The sequence below is a fragment of the Anser anser genome, assembly GCF_964211835.1.
Source record: "Anser anser genome assembly, chromosome: 18".
Taxonomy (NCBI): Eukaryota; Metazoa; Chordata; class Aves; order Anseriformes; family Anatidae; genus Anser; species Anser anser.
This window is the reverse complement of record NC_139739.1, coordinates 7,306,925-7,323,838: the sequence shown is the minus strand read 5'-3', so window position 1 is coordinate 7,323,838 and position 16,914 is coordinate 7,306,925. Positions and strand designations below refer to the sequence as shown.

At 47.7% G+C, this 16,914-nt stretch overlaps 1 long non-coding RNA gene across 1 annotated transcript in view; it reads left to right on the top strand.

Annotated features, from left to right (window-relative positions):
* The window catches only part of LOC310883514, a 142,150-nt gene extending 133,568 nt beyond the window's left edge, over nucleotides 1-8,582 (top strand). Inside the window, exons 5-6 of the long non-coding RNA XR_014573576.1 lie at nucleotides 225-312; nucleotides 1,422-8,582. This is a non-coding gene — a long non-coding RNA (uncharacterized lncRNA). The remainder of the gene's footprint in view (nucleotides 1-224; nucleotides 313-1,421) is intronic.
* Nucleotides 8,583-16,914: the final 8,332 nt, after the last annotated feature.

Below are 16,914 nucleotides of genomic sequence, written 5' to 3'. Positions count from 1 at the left end.
ACAGATTGATGACAACTATATATATATATATAAAAAAAAAGGGAAAGAAAAAAGGAAAAGACATTTTGATTATATGTTAGCATCCTCAAGAATTAGAGAGAGAAAAAAAGCTAAGAAATGAGATATGGCTTCAATCTTTGCAAATGTTCTTAACAGTAAAGGACTAAAATCTTCCCTTAATATAGCTGAAAACTGAGGTCTCGCTTTCTTCTAACTTGGTACAGGTGCTGAGAACAGGACAGTTCAGAGTGACAGTTTCTTCAGAGTTCTGCAAAGAATTGGATGCCATGGGAGGAAGCACAAAGGCATAAGGTTGGTGCTCAAGAAGAGCGTAAGTGCTGCCAGCAGCTGTGTTAATCTCTCTAGGATTTTACAATGTGTAGATTAGCTCTCAGGAATAATGGAGTTTCTTAATAAACAGCCAGTCTCTTGACAGCACAAAGCAAGGTCAAACAGTTGGGAAAATTAAAATAAACATTACCCATTCTAAATTTTAAACAGAATGAAAGAGAGAATTACAAGGTATTGGCCTGCCCTTTCTGCAAACTTGGAGAGTTGTTGCCAAAGGGAAGAGCGATGTGAACCTTTAGGAACTGGTATGGACACTGCTAAGTAGTGGTTTTGTGATGGGGAAAAGCAATGTATTTTGGCCCTTGCATCAGCATGCTGGAGTTATGGAGACCTCCCAGAACAGGCAGAAAGCTTCTCCAGTGCCTAGCTGTCATGGGCACCATATCCCACATCCATTTCTAATCCTGAAATCCCAGTGTAACCCCATAAGGGAGAAAGTAGGACATTTTCCAGTTGATCCATTCTGGACAGCTTTTTGCCTGTGAATTATACAGAGGTGCTTGATAGAAGCTTATAATAGCTCTTTGCCTAAATATTTCTGTTGGATTCAAGAATCAAATACCTGTTTAAAATGTCCTTCCAGAATTGTCTGCAGACTTCTTCTCCGTTATAATTGATCCCAAATAGAGAGTCTCATGCATGGATAACAGGTGCCATAGGAAACCTTTAAACCTTCATAAAAACACATACCAGGCAACAGCAAAGACTGCAAAGATGTTACTATAAAGGGCAGCATTTTAAGGCATTTGGACTCCTTTTTGGCTATTTTCTATTATAGCAACACAGTGTTTCCCGTATTATTTTTGGCTTGTTTTTCAGTGGGCTAAATGGCCTAGAGGTACCAAGAGTCTGGCCTTTGTATGAAGAAGAAAGCTAAGATTTAGCGCAAAGATTTATCTTCATGAGCTAGGGAAAAATTCCCTTCTTTATGATGGGTCCAGCCCTTTAAAGCCTCTGAAAGGAAACCAAATATCTTTAATTCCCAGGAGACATCTCAGAGGATCAGAGCTAAACTGTTATTCTCTGAACTATCAGATACTGAGACCTCTGCATGACCCTTTGTGTTTCAGCATCTAGAGGCTGTGGATTCCCCAGAAGAACCTATTTCCCTGATAACTAGAGGCTGAACAAGAGCGCGTCGTTATAGAGGTTTAAATAACCCACATAAGGTCAGCTGCTGCTTAAATCCTTACTACCAGGTCTGTAGATACTTTTGCTTTGTTTCTAAGCAAGCTGAGAGTCCCGATGCCAAAGGGCAACATGTAAATTGTGCTGTTATTCTGCAGTGTGCAAGGTAATAAATGGTGCTGTCAATTGTTTTCACTCAAGTGACAGATTTATTCTCTTCAGAATGAATAACCAGGAACGGCTATTATTGCAAAAAATTCACTCTGTATCATCTTATGCCTGTTTAACAAATAATGCTGAAGTCTAATTGCCTTACTACATGGCCAAGCATCTATGACTTAATGGTTTTTTTATTGAAGATGTGTAATTTACCATTGCTTTTTGATGTGCCATCAGATCAAATGTCTCCATGAATCACATTTGCAATCTAGCACCACTTGTCCCAAAGGAATGCTTTGTCCCATTCTTTTCTAGTGATCTGGCTAAAAACAGTCTTCGCCAACACAAACTATTAAGCTTCTGTTTCCCAATTTCTAGACTGAAATTCCAGCTCCTGACCAATGCATTGAAGTTTAGTAAACGGGTTGCATGTGGGAGTGTACAATATTTTATAGTACTATCAAGGAGTGGTTTCAGATCTCAATAGCTCTGTTTCCAGAGGAAACCTGGTGTTAGCCTGGAATTGAATCCTGCAGCTCTACCCAAGCTCCTCTGAAATCTGACTGCAGCCGTTCCAACTAGAAATTGCTGTGGCTGGTTAACACGTCACCTCAGGATACAAACCTTATCACTGCTTTCAGATTTCGTGATTCAGCAAAGCCCCCTCTTTTCTGTAAGCTTATTTTCCATTTTTTCCAATCAATGTTGCAGTCTTTTTAATGTATTAGTAAACACGTGAGGAGGTTAGAAAATGTCTAAAACTGAAAAACTTACACAAAGCTTTCGCTCCAACGATGTATTTTAGAAAGAGCTAATTGCAGGCAAGTGTTGTTGAATTTAAGCTTAGTTTCTTTTTAAAACAATACAGCTCCCGTGTGCCAAAAAGGTGACAGAACACAGACAGAACTTCTATCTGCAACAAACTTCTTGCTTACTTGTAGCTATTAAGATCCATTGTGGCTAAGAGTGCAGTGAAGTGGTCACAAAAAGGTCATCAGAGATGGGAACAGAGGTGTCACAGACAGTTCGTGGGCCATCCACTGTTGCACTACCAGTGTACTACAAGCTTCCTCTACTATGCAGAGTTGGGGAACAAGCAGGTTTTGTACTGGTGTAATGGGCTGAATTAGACATGCAGAGATTTAATTTGAAGTTGTTCTGAATGGTCATGTTGAGCTCCCTTCTAGTTAAAGATGTCTTAACTGGTATAGCTTATTTGATATCTTTAGTTGTGTTTTTACAACAACATCAAACTACATTAGTCATCCTGGTGTAGTTACAACAGTATGACTTTTCTGGGGAGATAAATTTTTAGCAAATGCTTACCGCCAAGCTTGCATTTGCATTTCTTTATTACAATAATGCTTCATTAATAGACTTTCTCAAGCAGTAAAAAAGCCAAGGTCTGGTTTGCCAGTAGATGGGGGTTAAAAAGGGGAAATACAATGGGGAAATAAAAATAAGGGATACAAGTAGGACAGGAACTGTGACTTGCTTCTGCTGACTTCTGGATGACTGTCATGCACTGCTGGTGGCACCCTGAGCTGGTGTGCCATTGCTGTTGTCATCCTGTGGGGCTGGGACACCTGAAGCCCCATGACTGGGAGTGGAGAGCCTGACTTGTCAGAGGAAGCATCTCTAAGGGTGCACTGAGAATCCTCACCCAGCAAGCTGTTCTTTGGCTAAAGCAATTTGCTAGCAAATCCCAGGCACCAATTATTTTGTTCTCTCAAAACAAATCTCCAGGAAATTCAGCTACAAACTTTTCCTATCACTCGGCTCTTATCTTGTTCTATTGCAATAACTACTTGATGACCTCAATAGGGGCCTTGAATCCAGTAATCAGTTCTTCAAGTGTGCAACAAAATCCCTTTTTTTTCTTCTTCTAAACAACTGCAAGTAAAAAGAGGTTGTCTTGACCTTTTGTCTGTTTTGACAAGCCGAGGGCCTTGCCCTCCTCCTCTGCATGCTGATGTGCTCTTTGAGGGTCCAGTTGGAGGATGTAGTTTGTATCTCCAGACTCCTGCCTTGGCTGGGAGATGTCTCACATAACTGTCTGGCAAAGCAAAGGAGGAAACTGTATCCATGGCCTGAAAGGTAATAGGGGCTGGTTAGTTTTGTTTAGGATACCACAAGGAAGTTCAGCTGGTTGGTTTGCACAGATAACTTTTAGCTCCTGTTTAGCCTGGGTGAGGCGAGTAAATGATCTGCATGATTCACCTGGGGAGATGGCCTGATATTACCCTGATAGTTTAGCCCCAAGAAGCCAGTGATGCTGATACCTCTTTGCCTGGCCGTATGCCTCTGCTTGGTGTGGAACGGGTTAAATTGCAGCCAGTGACAGTGCAAACTCCGGGGCTGCAAAGCATTTGTCTGAGCACTGGGACTGGCCTTATCTTTACAGTGAAATATTATCCCTTCATGGTTAACAACTAGCAGCAAACCTGCTCATTGTGGAAGCAGTTTGGCGTAATTAGCCGGTTAAAGAAGTCTGCCTATTGATTAACTGAACTAAATGACCCATAATTAACAGCGCAACTGTGGAGCTAATCTATTTGGTGGTGCTTTCCTTCCTCTTAAAGATTTGGAACCTGCAGGTCTGTTCATTATTAGGGGATGGGTTGGTGAGGAGTCCGCATCATCTGGTAATTGAGTCAGTGTGCCCCCGCGGGGCTCTAAAGCACACGCTGATGCGTTAAAAGAGGCTTGCTGGCAGACTGCTTTTATCGCTCGGACCGCAGAGGTACCAGCGTGAGTCCTGCTGGCTCTGGGCATATTTCTTTCCTTTCTGAGAGTGCACGGGAACACCTGCTCCGGATCACCTCTGGTTTATCGGGGCTGGAGGAGTCAGCTTCAGCCCTACAAGCAGCCACGGGCCTCTGCGCACTAAGTCGTGCTGCCATTATAGGTCCCTACTGGCTGCAGGGAGACCCGGGATAAGCCTGGGCCCTGGCTAACAAGACAAAGCTGGAGCTGAAGTTGTGTGGAAGGCATTCGCTTGGTTAGCTTGCACTATTTTCTTGTTAAAAGCTTCCCATTAATAGTTGTGACTTACTTCTAGCATGATGACAAGTCTCTGTGAGACATATCCAAGCTGCAGCTTAACTTGAATAGTTTAGAGGAGTTCTAGGCTTGAATACTATTGAATTTCTCATTGCTGTCTCTGTAAAATGCTACTTTATTCTCATTCTTTTCCAGATGTCCTATGAAAAATTATGCTGAAGTTAAGTTCATTGCTCTGCCCTCACTTTGATGTGACATTATTAAAACTGAAAGCATTAATTCCCCCAGTCCGTGGTGAGACCACCCAGCCTGTTTTGTACTGGCTGGTACCACTGCTGTACCAGGCTGAGTTACTGATAAAGTTAAGTTACAGTTTCAAGTAGTCGGAGAGAAAACAATGATATTTTCTGAAACTCAGGTCTTATCTGCCTCCTTTTTCCAAGCACTCCCTCAGAAAAACAGAAGTAGGAATCTGAGCGGATTGGTTCTCGGAGAGTTGAGTTTACAGCTAAACGAGCTCTTAAGCATGAGCCTTTCCTTAGTTGGGCCCACCGGAAAAAAACCAGAAATATTTCAACTGACTTTCAACTGGGTGTTAGAATAGGCCCCCCAAATCCTCATCCTCTCCCGCACAGTGAAAGGCTTGAGACTGTATGCTTTCCTGGCACAGAAAGGGGATTCTTTCCCTAGGATATATCCCTTAATCTGTGAAACCTTTCAGCCAACCACAATGAAAAATGCTGGCCACGGCACTTGCTCTGCCCGTGTCCTCAGCCTGAACCAGCAAAGGAGCCTTGCAAGAAACAGCTGGAGATCTTTGTCCTTGCTCTGGTCCTACAGCAGCGACTGAGATGCCTGCTGGTGCCGTGGTGGGGGCTGCGATCTCCGTGCATCGGCTGGAGACAGCAGCTCCCCAGGGGCACCAGCATCTGGGGCTGGGGTGAATTTAGCAGGTCTGTACCCCGCAGGAGAGGAGTCCAGCTAAGCGTCTGACCATGATCTGGGAGGTGGTTTTGGTCATGATGGTGGGAAGTGGGGAACAGCAGGCTGTTTTCTCTGCCCAGCTGCAGGAAGCTGCGGTGCCACTCACATCACCTCCCAGCTGCAGATCCCAGCAGCAGCTCACACATTTGTCTGACTGCAAGCCTGCTAAGCAGCAGTGAATTAGCTCCCGGCAAAGATGCAAGAGAGCTTAGTGTTGCATGAAATCTCCCAGGAGCTCTCCATGGGCTTCCCTTGTCTGACACCAGGATCAGACCCTGGGAAAGCACAAAAGATTGAAATGCCTGCTGCCAGCCAGCAAGAAGGCCCTCGGTTGTAATCTTGTTGGAAAGAGATGACATGTCTCCTTTCCCCTCCTTTGTAGGAGTGGTACTTGCTGTTTTTATGGTGCTTTCCAAAAGTTCAGGTTTGCTCCGTGTGGTGTAGGAGCTTTTATTTTGGTGGATAGGCAGTTGGTGACCATTTGCTTTCAGTAGTTTGCAGAGCCCCCAGCAAAGCTTGAGCAGGAGATGTTTCATTCTTTTTCACTACATATGTATTTTATGTCGTTAAAGAGGCGATGACCGTATCAGCAGTCAGTTCTTAGCAGATCACTTTTATACCTCACGTATCCCCATGCAGCTTACAGATACTCTTAAGAGTGCCTTGCTTGCATAACACAGCTTTAATAGCTATAACAAGGCAATTAGTACGTCGTTCCACTTGAACTTTAGCGTAGTAATTGGCAGTAAGTAATCCCACTCTGCTGCTGTACACAGCCCATGTTGTGAACAAATATCAGAGCAGCCCTACTCGTGAAAAGGGGGAAAAAAATGTCACAGCTGCTGATCGTGGCCAAAGGGGTGGATTTGGCATTGATGCTGTGTGGTGACTGACGTGCTGTGGGCGCCAGAGCTGCTCTGTAAGTGCTGGGAGGCCTCTCGCTAGAAGTGGCATCAAGACCCACCATGTATATGTGACTTGAGACGAGTGGGGTGCTGGTGTGTGCATCGCTCAGTGCTGTGGGCGTCCTCGGAGCTGGGGGGCTGCTTCAGCTTTCTTGTGCGGGGGGGAGGTCTTGTGATGGGACGTTCTGGTCTTGTGGTGCTTCCTGCAGGGCATGTGCCTGCATCGGTCAGAGCAGGGGTATCCTCAGCAGCTCTCCTGGGACCCTTCCTGCCACCCTGAGCTGCATCTGGGTGGAATCAAAATGCCATCTCCTCGTGCCTGTTGACATAACCACTGCAGTAATTGTTTGTCCCCTGAGGGTGTTTTAGCCTGGGTGCTGTGCACCTCATGGCAGGCACTGCATGGTCACACCATCTAACACAGCTCTGCCTCCCAGGGGAGGGGACACGTTTATCCCCCAGCATGGTACTGACAATCTCAGAAGAGACTCATCCTCCTTGCTTAGCAAGAGATTGGTGTTGGAAAAGGGACCTGTAGGTAGCAGCAATCCTCTTTGGTAGCCAGCGAATAAGAGCCTTGGGGGGGCCAGCAGAGCCGAGAGCAGAATAAGGCTTGCCTCTTTCGCAGCGTGAAGCACTTAACCCCAAACACTTCTGAGTTTACACGTGAGTTTCCAGACCTGTTGCAGGGAGGTTGGAGGGAAATGCAGGCTGTAACACAGCTCTGTGATCTGAGATTTGACACCGAAGCTGTTCTAATGCCTACAGGGTACGTACACCCCGTATCGGGGAAGCGTTCACTTCCCATGACGGATGGGGTGGGTGCCAGCAGACAGCTGCTGCGCCTGGGAGCTGAGAGGTGCTGCCCGTACAGGCTCCTGGCTCTGCAGAAGCTGCTGCACGTGTCAGGGGAGCTCTTCCAGACTGTCCTAACCATGCCCACGTGCCTCCAAAGAGGAAAGGAGCGGGAGGGAGGAAATACTTTAAACCCTGATTTCTACTGCGATCATGTCCTGTCTCTTCTACCCCTCTGAATATCTGAAATTTAGGTTGTTGGGGCTTTTTTTGCTAGCGACTGTGTTCAGCTTGGTGAAATGTATAGGCATGAAAGATCGTTTACCTTGGGGAGCTTGTGATCTGGAGAAAACAGGAAATGATATTTTAGGCAGTACTACAGCAGATATATATATATAGATAGATAGATAGATTTTTTTTCTTAACTCTGTGCTTTTGAACAGAATCAGTTTTTTAGGACCAGATGTATAACGATTTATCCTATTTTTTGTGAATTTTTATGACGTGGGCACTGTAAAAATGTTTCCAACCAAGGAGGGTGAGGAATATATTTCCCAAACTTCTGAGGTAACACTCAAGCGCTGATTTTGATAGCAGTTACAGAACGTTTCCCCCGGGATGGTTATTGGCCACGTGCATCGTGGTAACGGTGATGGAAACCAGAGTTCCCAGTGCCGCGTGCTGAAGCTGCGGCGTGAAGGATGCCCCCATCTTCCAGAGCTTGTGCTCCGGGACAGCGGCTCAGGGCCTGGGGTGGGGAAGGCACCAGAGGCTGGGTGATGGGTGGGGAGTCCCCAGCACCCTGTGCCTGACTGCAGCCCACGAGGAGCTGCCCCTCCGCGCTGCATGCAGCCCTGCGTGCCCGGGGGATGCGCTGGCAGCGCTCCTGCCGTGCGCCTTGGAGAAAGCCCCGAAGACCAATTTATAAGAATTTCCTGGCCCAATATCTTAGGAAAGCTCTGCGAGGCGGCGGGTCTGTGAGCGAACATCAGGTGCACAGGGGAGTAAGGGAATAGGAAGGGAAATGCGTCCAGAGCTCCAGGCGCTGCTCTCCTTCAAACCAAATTCCTCCAGCAGCTGGATCCCCCACTGCTCCTGTTCATAAAAAGCAAATGACTTCTCAGATTTATTAGTTACCTCCAGGTGCAATTTATCAATTCCAGGCTGGGCCCTGCCCAGGCAGCTGGGGAGAGGCCTATGTCTTTGATTAATGTGCTATCCCACACAATGGTGGCAGATTTCTTACCGGGATTTAATTCTAACAGATTCTTAAAAATAACAAGAAGCATATTCAGCAAGCTGTTTAAGAGGACACAGAGCTGAAGCATAGTTCATTCTCAAAAGCTTTGAAGTCTTTGCAGAAGGAACTGAGGAAACCTTCACTGAAGCTGGGGAATGGGCGATAGATAAATGGAGAAGGGGGGAAAAAGGGAACAAATCCAACAGCTCATAATGGAAACAGGAGACAGTGTTTTCTAGACAGAACAGAAGCAATGGGAAGCAAGATCTCAAGAATAACCAAAAGGTTAAGGACTGGGCTTTTGTGAACAGAAGGGATTCCTCTAAACGATGTGAATTTTGGTTGTGAAATCCTTGTGAGAGGGTGGAGGAAAATTCAGTGGAAGAAAATAAGAAAAACTGGGAAAATTAGTAGCAAAAAAGAAAAAATCTTCAATATTTGGACTCTAGCATGGAAAAACGCCAATGCTTCAATGCAGCCCTTCCTTCTTTCCTGATGGTGTGTCCTCCACAAATATGCAGGACTACATCACGAGCATGCCTTTTTCCATCTTTAGTTTCTTCTCCTTTTAGCCGCAGCCAAACCCGAAAATGTTATGTGCAGACGTACCTTTTGGAGTCTAAGCCAAGACGAATTCTTGATCCTTTGGCCCTTTTTTTTCACAGATGGAATTACACTCACTTGTCCCTCCTTTTCAGCCATACCAAAGCAACTTTTGACTGGTTTTGTGTCAGCACAGGCCCACATCAAGGCAAGCGTAGGGTGGTTGGTTGTTTTCCAGTGGTGTTAGGATGCTGGAGCAAGGTGGCTTACAACAATCCCACCACCATCATCCTGTCTCCTCCATGCCTGCGTTGGCTGCTGCCTTCCGAGGAGCTGCAGAGTGGATGTCAGTGTGACAAAGTGTTTTTGCACCCTTGTTAAGTAAGAACATCACAACCCAGTTAAAGGGCAGCACACTCCAAGATTTCAGTGCATATTTATGCCATCTATTTTAGGTATCCACTTTCAGATCCTTCTGTATGGTCAGTGCAAAAAAAGATGCACATCTCTGGAAGGTGACTCACAGCACCTAAAATAGACGCCTGCTCTCAGACATCCTCTCTCTGCACTAATTATAGAAGGAGGCTGGAGAAATTAAGATCCTCATTCCAGCGTGTGGAGGCTGATGCGTGCAGGAAGGACCATTAATACTCTTTGTTTTCCTCGACACAGTGAGTGAGATGCCTGGGGTGCCTGCAGGTTTTCTGCAAGCCAGCTCATTGGTTTGTATCTTCACCGTGCTGTTTCTGCAAGCTCTGGAGAAGGGAGTTGAAGCAAGGAGGGCAGGGTGGATTTGCCCCCATCGTGTTCACCCTTCAGAGCAGGGATGTCACAGCTCAGGGTGGCACAGCCTGGCATTTCTCCCCCCTTTCACCCCCACTTTGCATAGCTGCCTTTGGAGCCACAGTTGAAAATTAACCCAAGAGTTGGCCATTTGTAAGCCAAGCTGACAGGAAATTGCTGGCTTTGTGCTGAAGAAGTCATTACCTTAAGCTTTATTGCTGTGTGCAGAGTTTACTTGTGACAAAGTAAATGTTCAGAGATGTCTGTAAATAGGGCTGGGATATTGCTGCGTTAACAGCTCCGTGGTAAGCCATCAATCAGCAGAACAGTATGCAAGAAAACGTTAAATGCCACTGCTGTAAACGCAGAGCCTCCTCCAGGCACGCGTGGCCGCGCATCCCACCCGCTCGGCGCCAGCGAGCTCGGGATCGCAGGGTCTCCCCTGGCTGAGCAAAGCACATTTCTCAGATGGATTTTTAGAGAGCTGCCTGAAGCATGTCTGTGGATACACGTGTTATAGAGGCTGTTTGGGCCTGGAGGTGTGTGGACTTTTGGGTTTGATGCAGGTTTACACCAGGCTCCTGGCTGGCCTGCTCTGCATGCTGCCAAAGGCAGCGATGCTGTCTGAGGAGGGGGAGCGGGGAGCAGATAAAAGCTGACAAGCTACCAAAGGCACCACACTGATGGGTGGAGCGGTATTGCCTTTGAGCTAGCGTGACAGCTCGGTTTCCTTTGGGGTTGGTCGGGATGGGCTTGGTTTTGGTCCTTCCACATTATGGAAGAGAAGGGGAGAGGGGTTTGTTTCCATAGTGCCAGTGCAGACCTCATTTAAAGTACATGAGGTAGAAGGATGCGCCACCTGAACTGCAGGAGAAGCCATGCTGAGGGGGGATGAAATGCACGTCCTGAGAAGCGGTTGATGCCTGTGTGGTAGGAGTGTGTTGCAACAACCTCGGTGGTGCCCAGGAGGAGCAGCGCCCCTCCACCTGCCGCTCCCCGGCTGCGGGGTGGAGGTGTCTGGCAGCCGGGCAGCTCCGGCTGCGCTGCCTGAGCTCTCCTCCAGCTCGCGAAGCTCTGGCAAGCAAGCGATGTGGCTTTTTGGCTTATCTGTGTTTTCTCAGGGTGGCCGGCAGCCTGCCTTTACGCCATCTGAGCACTTCAGGATGTCTGGAGCTTTTTACGCGCTCCTATTCTCAGCCAGCCTCCCCCTTCTGATGTCATTTTTTTTGGCCAAAACCACGGCAGCCCTCTGCAAGCACGTGTTTCTGGCCTCTTCCTGCTTCTGCCCCTCGTGTGAGTGATAAGGGGGGATGGAATAAAAGTGCGTTGCTTGGGGGTCACTGGGGGGCAAACCGGAGCAATTTCCCAGGCATCGGCTGTGAACGGCTGGACCCCGCTGAGCAATGGGCAAGGAAGCCGCTGTTTTACAGTGACTGCTTCCTCTGGGACGGCAGAGCTGCTGCATTCGGGGGCTTCTGCAGGTGCTGCAGCCTAGGCTGGTGTGGGAAGGGGAAGGGAAGGGTTGAGAGGTGACAACATAAATCAGGCGCTGCTGCAGATTTTCCTCTTGCAGCCCTTGCCTGTCCTGTGCCCTTGTGTTGTAGGGTTTTGTATAGGCCAATAAGGCCATGTTTCCCCACAATGAAACGCTGATATGGGCCTGACGGACTCTGCCAGTGCCAGAGGTGAGGGCTGTGGTGTGCTCCTTGCCCAAGCCCAGGCTGGGATCGCGCACCCTGGGGGAATGCAGCGAGGCAGCTGCTGCCCTGGGGACTGCGGTGCCGGCAGCTGCTGGGAACCTTCCTACTGAATGAAAATGCTTAGCTTTCCCTTCCAAAACTCGGCTCAAATAACCTGCGTTTACCCATATGAAAAATACTACTGCAGTTGCAACATTAAAACACAACGTTTGTTGGTTTGTTTTTAAATTGGAGACAACTCGTGTGGTGGAACTTCAGTTGCTTGTTATCAAAAGCACTTGGAGAATAACCCAGGGTCTCTACTGCTGGGTTGAACTGAGCCTGTGTGTGTGTGTGTGTCTGGGCTGGTGGTGAGTTCAGAAAACTGTACCCGGGGCTGGTGTCAGAGGGATCTGCAGTGGCTCCTTCCCTCCCTCGTGGATTCTCTGGTGTCTACCCCAGGCTGAGCACACACTGCAGCCTTTTGTTCAGTTGAGGTTACTCATAACATCTCTCTCCTTTACGTGGATGTCTATTTTTATGAACCTTTGAGGAACTGATTTGTCTCGGAGGCTGTTATCTCTCTGTCAAATTCGGCTGAAATTGCTCAATGAGTTCAAAGTTGCTGAGGCAGACACAGACAGTGTGAATGTATGAGCCGTAGGAAACCAGACTGACAGGTTGAAATGAGAAACACTTTAAAACTGTGAAAACAAAAAGCCTTCCCAGTGGCCTGACCTGTCTTTTTGTCCAGATTATTGGCTCCTAAAGCCTCCTGAGATCCTGATAGCTCCTCTGCCCCCCCGGGGCTCCCAAACCCCACACCACAAAGCACAGCACCACCTGTGCTGATGCTAGAAGGGATGCTTGGGATTAGCAAGAGATTTGGCACCAGTTTTTCTTGTGGCCTCTCAAACCTGGGAGAGTGGAAACCCATGGCCTGGAGTCCACCCGTGCTGTTACCCACTCACCCTAGGTAGGAGATCACATGAGAAACTTGTCTGATTCATGTTTCCTTTTGCTAAATGCCTTTGAATGGAAAGGGACCTGACACCGGTTAATTAGACACAGGCCCCTGTTAGAAAAATACTGAAAATAATGAATCTCCTTTTACGGGTCCCTGCTGCTGTTCCAGTAGTACTATCGCATCCATTCACAGGACAGTTAATCTTTCAGCTAGCGCTTGAAGCGTTCCGTGCAGGGAGCTACACACCATCAAAAAGAATGAATGACCCTGTTTCTCTTCCCTAGCGTGGCTGTCAACCAGAGCTGCCTTTGGCACAGCTTGTAGGTTGATTTCTGGTTGAACACTAAAGGAAAAATTCATCTGTCCAAATGTAGACTTCTGATTGTGGATGTCTACATCTGAGTTAGTTGTCTAGACTCTTGTTTATAGGAAAGAAATGGGCACCCCAAGGACATGAGTCATTGTATGCTAGGGTAGATGTCAAAAATAGGTCAGATGAATCATTCTCTAAATGGGCCTCTTTCTCTCTGGTGACTGTAATCCCGGAGTGTCCTCAGAGCCACCATGCTGGGGGTGAACAGAGATGAACTAAAGTATGGTGAGATGCATCCCATGTCAGATACGTTTCCGAGCTGCTCTTCCGTTTGCACGTCTTTGTGGCATCTTCTGCCCACTTCTTCCTGCTCTTCCCGCTATCAGTTAACCTGGGACTGAGTTGCCGTTTTGTCTCTGTACCTTCCACGGCAGTTACATCAAGGACGAGCCCCAAGCACCTGCCTTTTCCCTCTGTGTCATCAGACTGGAGCCACGTTTATTGCAAACCTACCTCAGGGCCTGAGGCTCTTTATCCTCTCATGCATCTCTCCTCCTCCCTCTCTAGCAAAATGCTGCTGGTGTTACACGGTCCCAGCTGTGAGGTCAGGGATGTTAGCCTGAACCTGCTTCACCATTTTCCTTCGACCTTGCTGCTCTTGGTTGAACAAAAGAAATGTGTAAGACTTCCAATGGATCCAAATCCTTCCAAGTAGGCTTGTAGCCTGGTCCTAGAAAGGAAATGCGGCGTTATTTTAACAAAACTAGTATTGTGCTGATACACGGGATTGTGGGAGGGGAGAGAAAGAAACTATTCATAACACGTGGTGCAGGAGATAAGGGAGAGAAGAAAAGTGACGAGTGCTGATAAGATTTTAGCTGCAGGTGTTTTCTCAAGTTTTGTGGGTTTTCCTTTATCTCCCAGCCAGACTATCCAGATAAGCCCATTAGTTAGGTTAGCTGAGCAGCAGTGCTATCTAGGACCTCTGGCCTCAGCAAAATCCCGACTTTTATATTTTCTTAAATGATATTTTAATAAAAACTCCTCCCAGTGTGAGTACTAATTGGATGTGCCAAGTCTCTTGGCTTGACTCTTCCCCTCAGCAGCGTGGAGACTTGCCTTGGCTTTAATTGTTAGATTGAGCTCTGTGTCCACATGTCCAGCTCTGACCTTCGTGAGACTCAGCTCCTTGGGCCAGAGCTTATGAAGGTCAAGGGACATGGAACTAGAGGGCTGTGCAAGTGCCTTAGGAGGAAAATGAGAAACGGTCCTCTCCCCGTGGAGACTTGAGCAACAAGAGAGGCTGTTAGGCAGCAACCGCCTTTCTCAGCGTGGGAAACAGCTGGGGCTGGAAGCCGTTGAGTGAGGTGCACCAAGCTCTGAGCAGTTCGGCTGAGTGCTTGAGCGAGGAACCCAGCTGAACTTCCTACGGGCGTTAGGTTATGTATCGCAGTGCATGTATTCCTGAGCACAGGGCACGCACGAGCGCTTGCTGGAGATGAAAGCTGGTGAAACATGCGAACTGAAACCACAGCAAGCTTCACTCTGCTCTGAACAGTTTCCCACTAGGAAACCCCTTGCCGCAGCAGCCAGCCCTTCTGTCTGCTCTGCAGAGCACCATCCGTCGGTACGTGGGGTATGAGAGCACCTTTGTAGCAGGAGGCACTCCGGGAGCCTGCTCCCTTCTCAGCACTCGGAGCTAACAGTAACCAGAGCTGGGATGACTCAGAGGTGCTTCCCCTTCCATCACGTAGTTCAGAATGTGCCCATGTTAATAATGATTGAACATCTTCATCATTCATCTGACAATGTGTAGTGCTCTCATATGAAATGAGTTGGCAATTCCTACCCAGTTCCTGCTAGGCTGGCATCTAATTTGTAGAAAGACTGGTCCTGACGCTCTGACCAGAAAGGCTGGTGTTGGACTGAAGCAGCTCCCCAGCACAAGATCATACCTCCCACTGGATCGTGGTGCTTGTCAGGACAAATCTCTGCTTACACTGCACCACAGTCCCCACCTGTTTGTCTAATTCGGCTCTTCTCTTGATATCCGACCGGCCCTGGAATCATAAAATGGTCTGGGTAGGAAGGGACCTCAAAGCCCATTCTGTTCCAACTGTTCCTTGTCCTGTCACTACACTCACTGACAGTCCTTCCCCAGCTTTCCTGTAACCTCCTTTAGGTACTGGAAGACTGCTATAAGGTCCCCCCAGAGCCTTCTCTTTTCCAGGCTGAACAACCCCAACTCCCTCAGCCTGTCTCCGTAGGAGAGGTGCTCCAGCCCCGTGATCATCTTCATGGCCCTCCTCTGGACTCATTCTAATACTTCTATGTCCTTCTTGCGCTGGGGCCCCAGAGCTGAACACAGCACTCTTGGTGGGGTCCCACGAGAGCAGAGGAGGAGAATCACCTCCCTCGCCCTGCTGACCACGCTGCTTTTGATGCTCTCTGTGTTTTCCTCTTACATCTGGAGTTAACTTTACTACTAAAGCTCAGCAAACCTCTTGAAATCCATTTGTTGCTGGAAACCTTCTCCTTGTAATTATTCCAGTATTCGTGCTTGTCCAGCAAATGCAGAGCTAGAGAGTTTTGCTAATGTTCAGAAATGTCATTACTAAAACTGAAGCAGATGGTAGAGTGGGATTCTAGCAGTAATAAGGAGATTTCCCAAAATTATGAGGCACTGTAATAGCTCACCTGAGGATGCTACAAGATTTCCATCTCAGGAAGATCTTTAAGAGCAGTGGACCTTAGTTGGGGATGACCAATTACCTAATCCTCCTCTGGGGAAGTCGGATGAATGGTGTGGTTTCCTGGTGTCTGTTCCAGTCCCAGGAAACCCAGCTGAGAAAGCCAGCAGATACAAAAAGGAGAGTAAGGTGTAGCAATGGAGAAGAAATGTTCAAAGAAAAGAACCTTTCAGATTCAGAGCTGATTCCTCAGCAGCAGTTCTGAGTATCTAGCAAACTGTCTTCTTCAGGAGCTTGAAATTCTCAGGCAGCCCCTTATACCTGCAGGTATACTTCATTCTCAGGACAGGCAGAAACCAAAGTGCAGCTTCCCTGAGGCAGAGCTGTGGGGGGTTGCTGTGTATTCTGCCTGACCCGTGTTGGGGCAACATACACACGCCACTGCTCAAAATTCCCTCCTAGCATTTAGGTACTTCTTAAAAAACAATAATAATATTACACGGGGAGCAGTCGCTGGGCTCAATCTGATCCTGGGTTAATTTGCATTAAGTGCTTTTCAGTTCTCTCTCTAATGCCTAGTCTGCGTGTTGCTCATTTCCTCTCGTAGAGAAGTGAGAAGCACATGCAGCGGAAACCGAGCAAGCCAATAAAAATGATGTGACAGAGGGAAAGAGAGGAACGTTGCAAACAATCACTGTTTTGGCTGATAAAGGCATCCTCAGGAAGCTTGCATGTTGTAGGAGTCTACAGTTTTTCTGGGCTGGAGGGAAGAACGGAGGAGAAATATTTGCACAAAATAAGTATTCCACCTTTGATTTGATTTCCACAATATTTTAGTACTTATTCTACTTCTGTATCATGTGAGGAAGAGATAAGGTTCTCCTGATGCTTTGACAGGGATGCAGGACTCCCAGTTTCCTCGTACTGGGGTCCCCAGTTGTGAAAAGCTGACTTGGGGTGAGCTGGGGGCAGAGGATGCTCCTGCAGTTGGTGCTGCCTTATTTGCCAGGTGGCTGTATTTCCCCAAAGTGACACATTGTCAAAGTGATGTCCTTCCTGATCTTCTGTGGTTATTTAAGAGGCAGAGACCACCACGGGAAGGGAAATTGCATCCTGGAGGGTCCCGTTGCACGACCCAACCGCCTGTTGCCGGGTCAAGAAGGCACCAGCGGAGCACTCGGGGGGTCCCAGGCTGCTGCAGGACCCCGGGGAAGGCCAAGCCCCCGGCGGGCAGGCTGCTGTGTCGGGCTGCCTGGTCTGCACCCACCCCGAGCAGCGTGAGTGGCAATGCTGCTTGTAGTGACATGGCATCGGAAATCCCCAACATGCAATTGCACGAGAAGGTCACAGCTCAGTCAGAGCAGCGCATTAAAC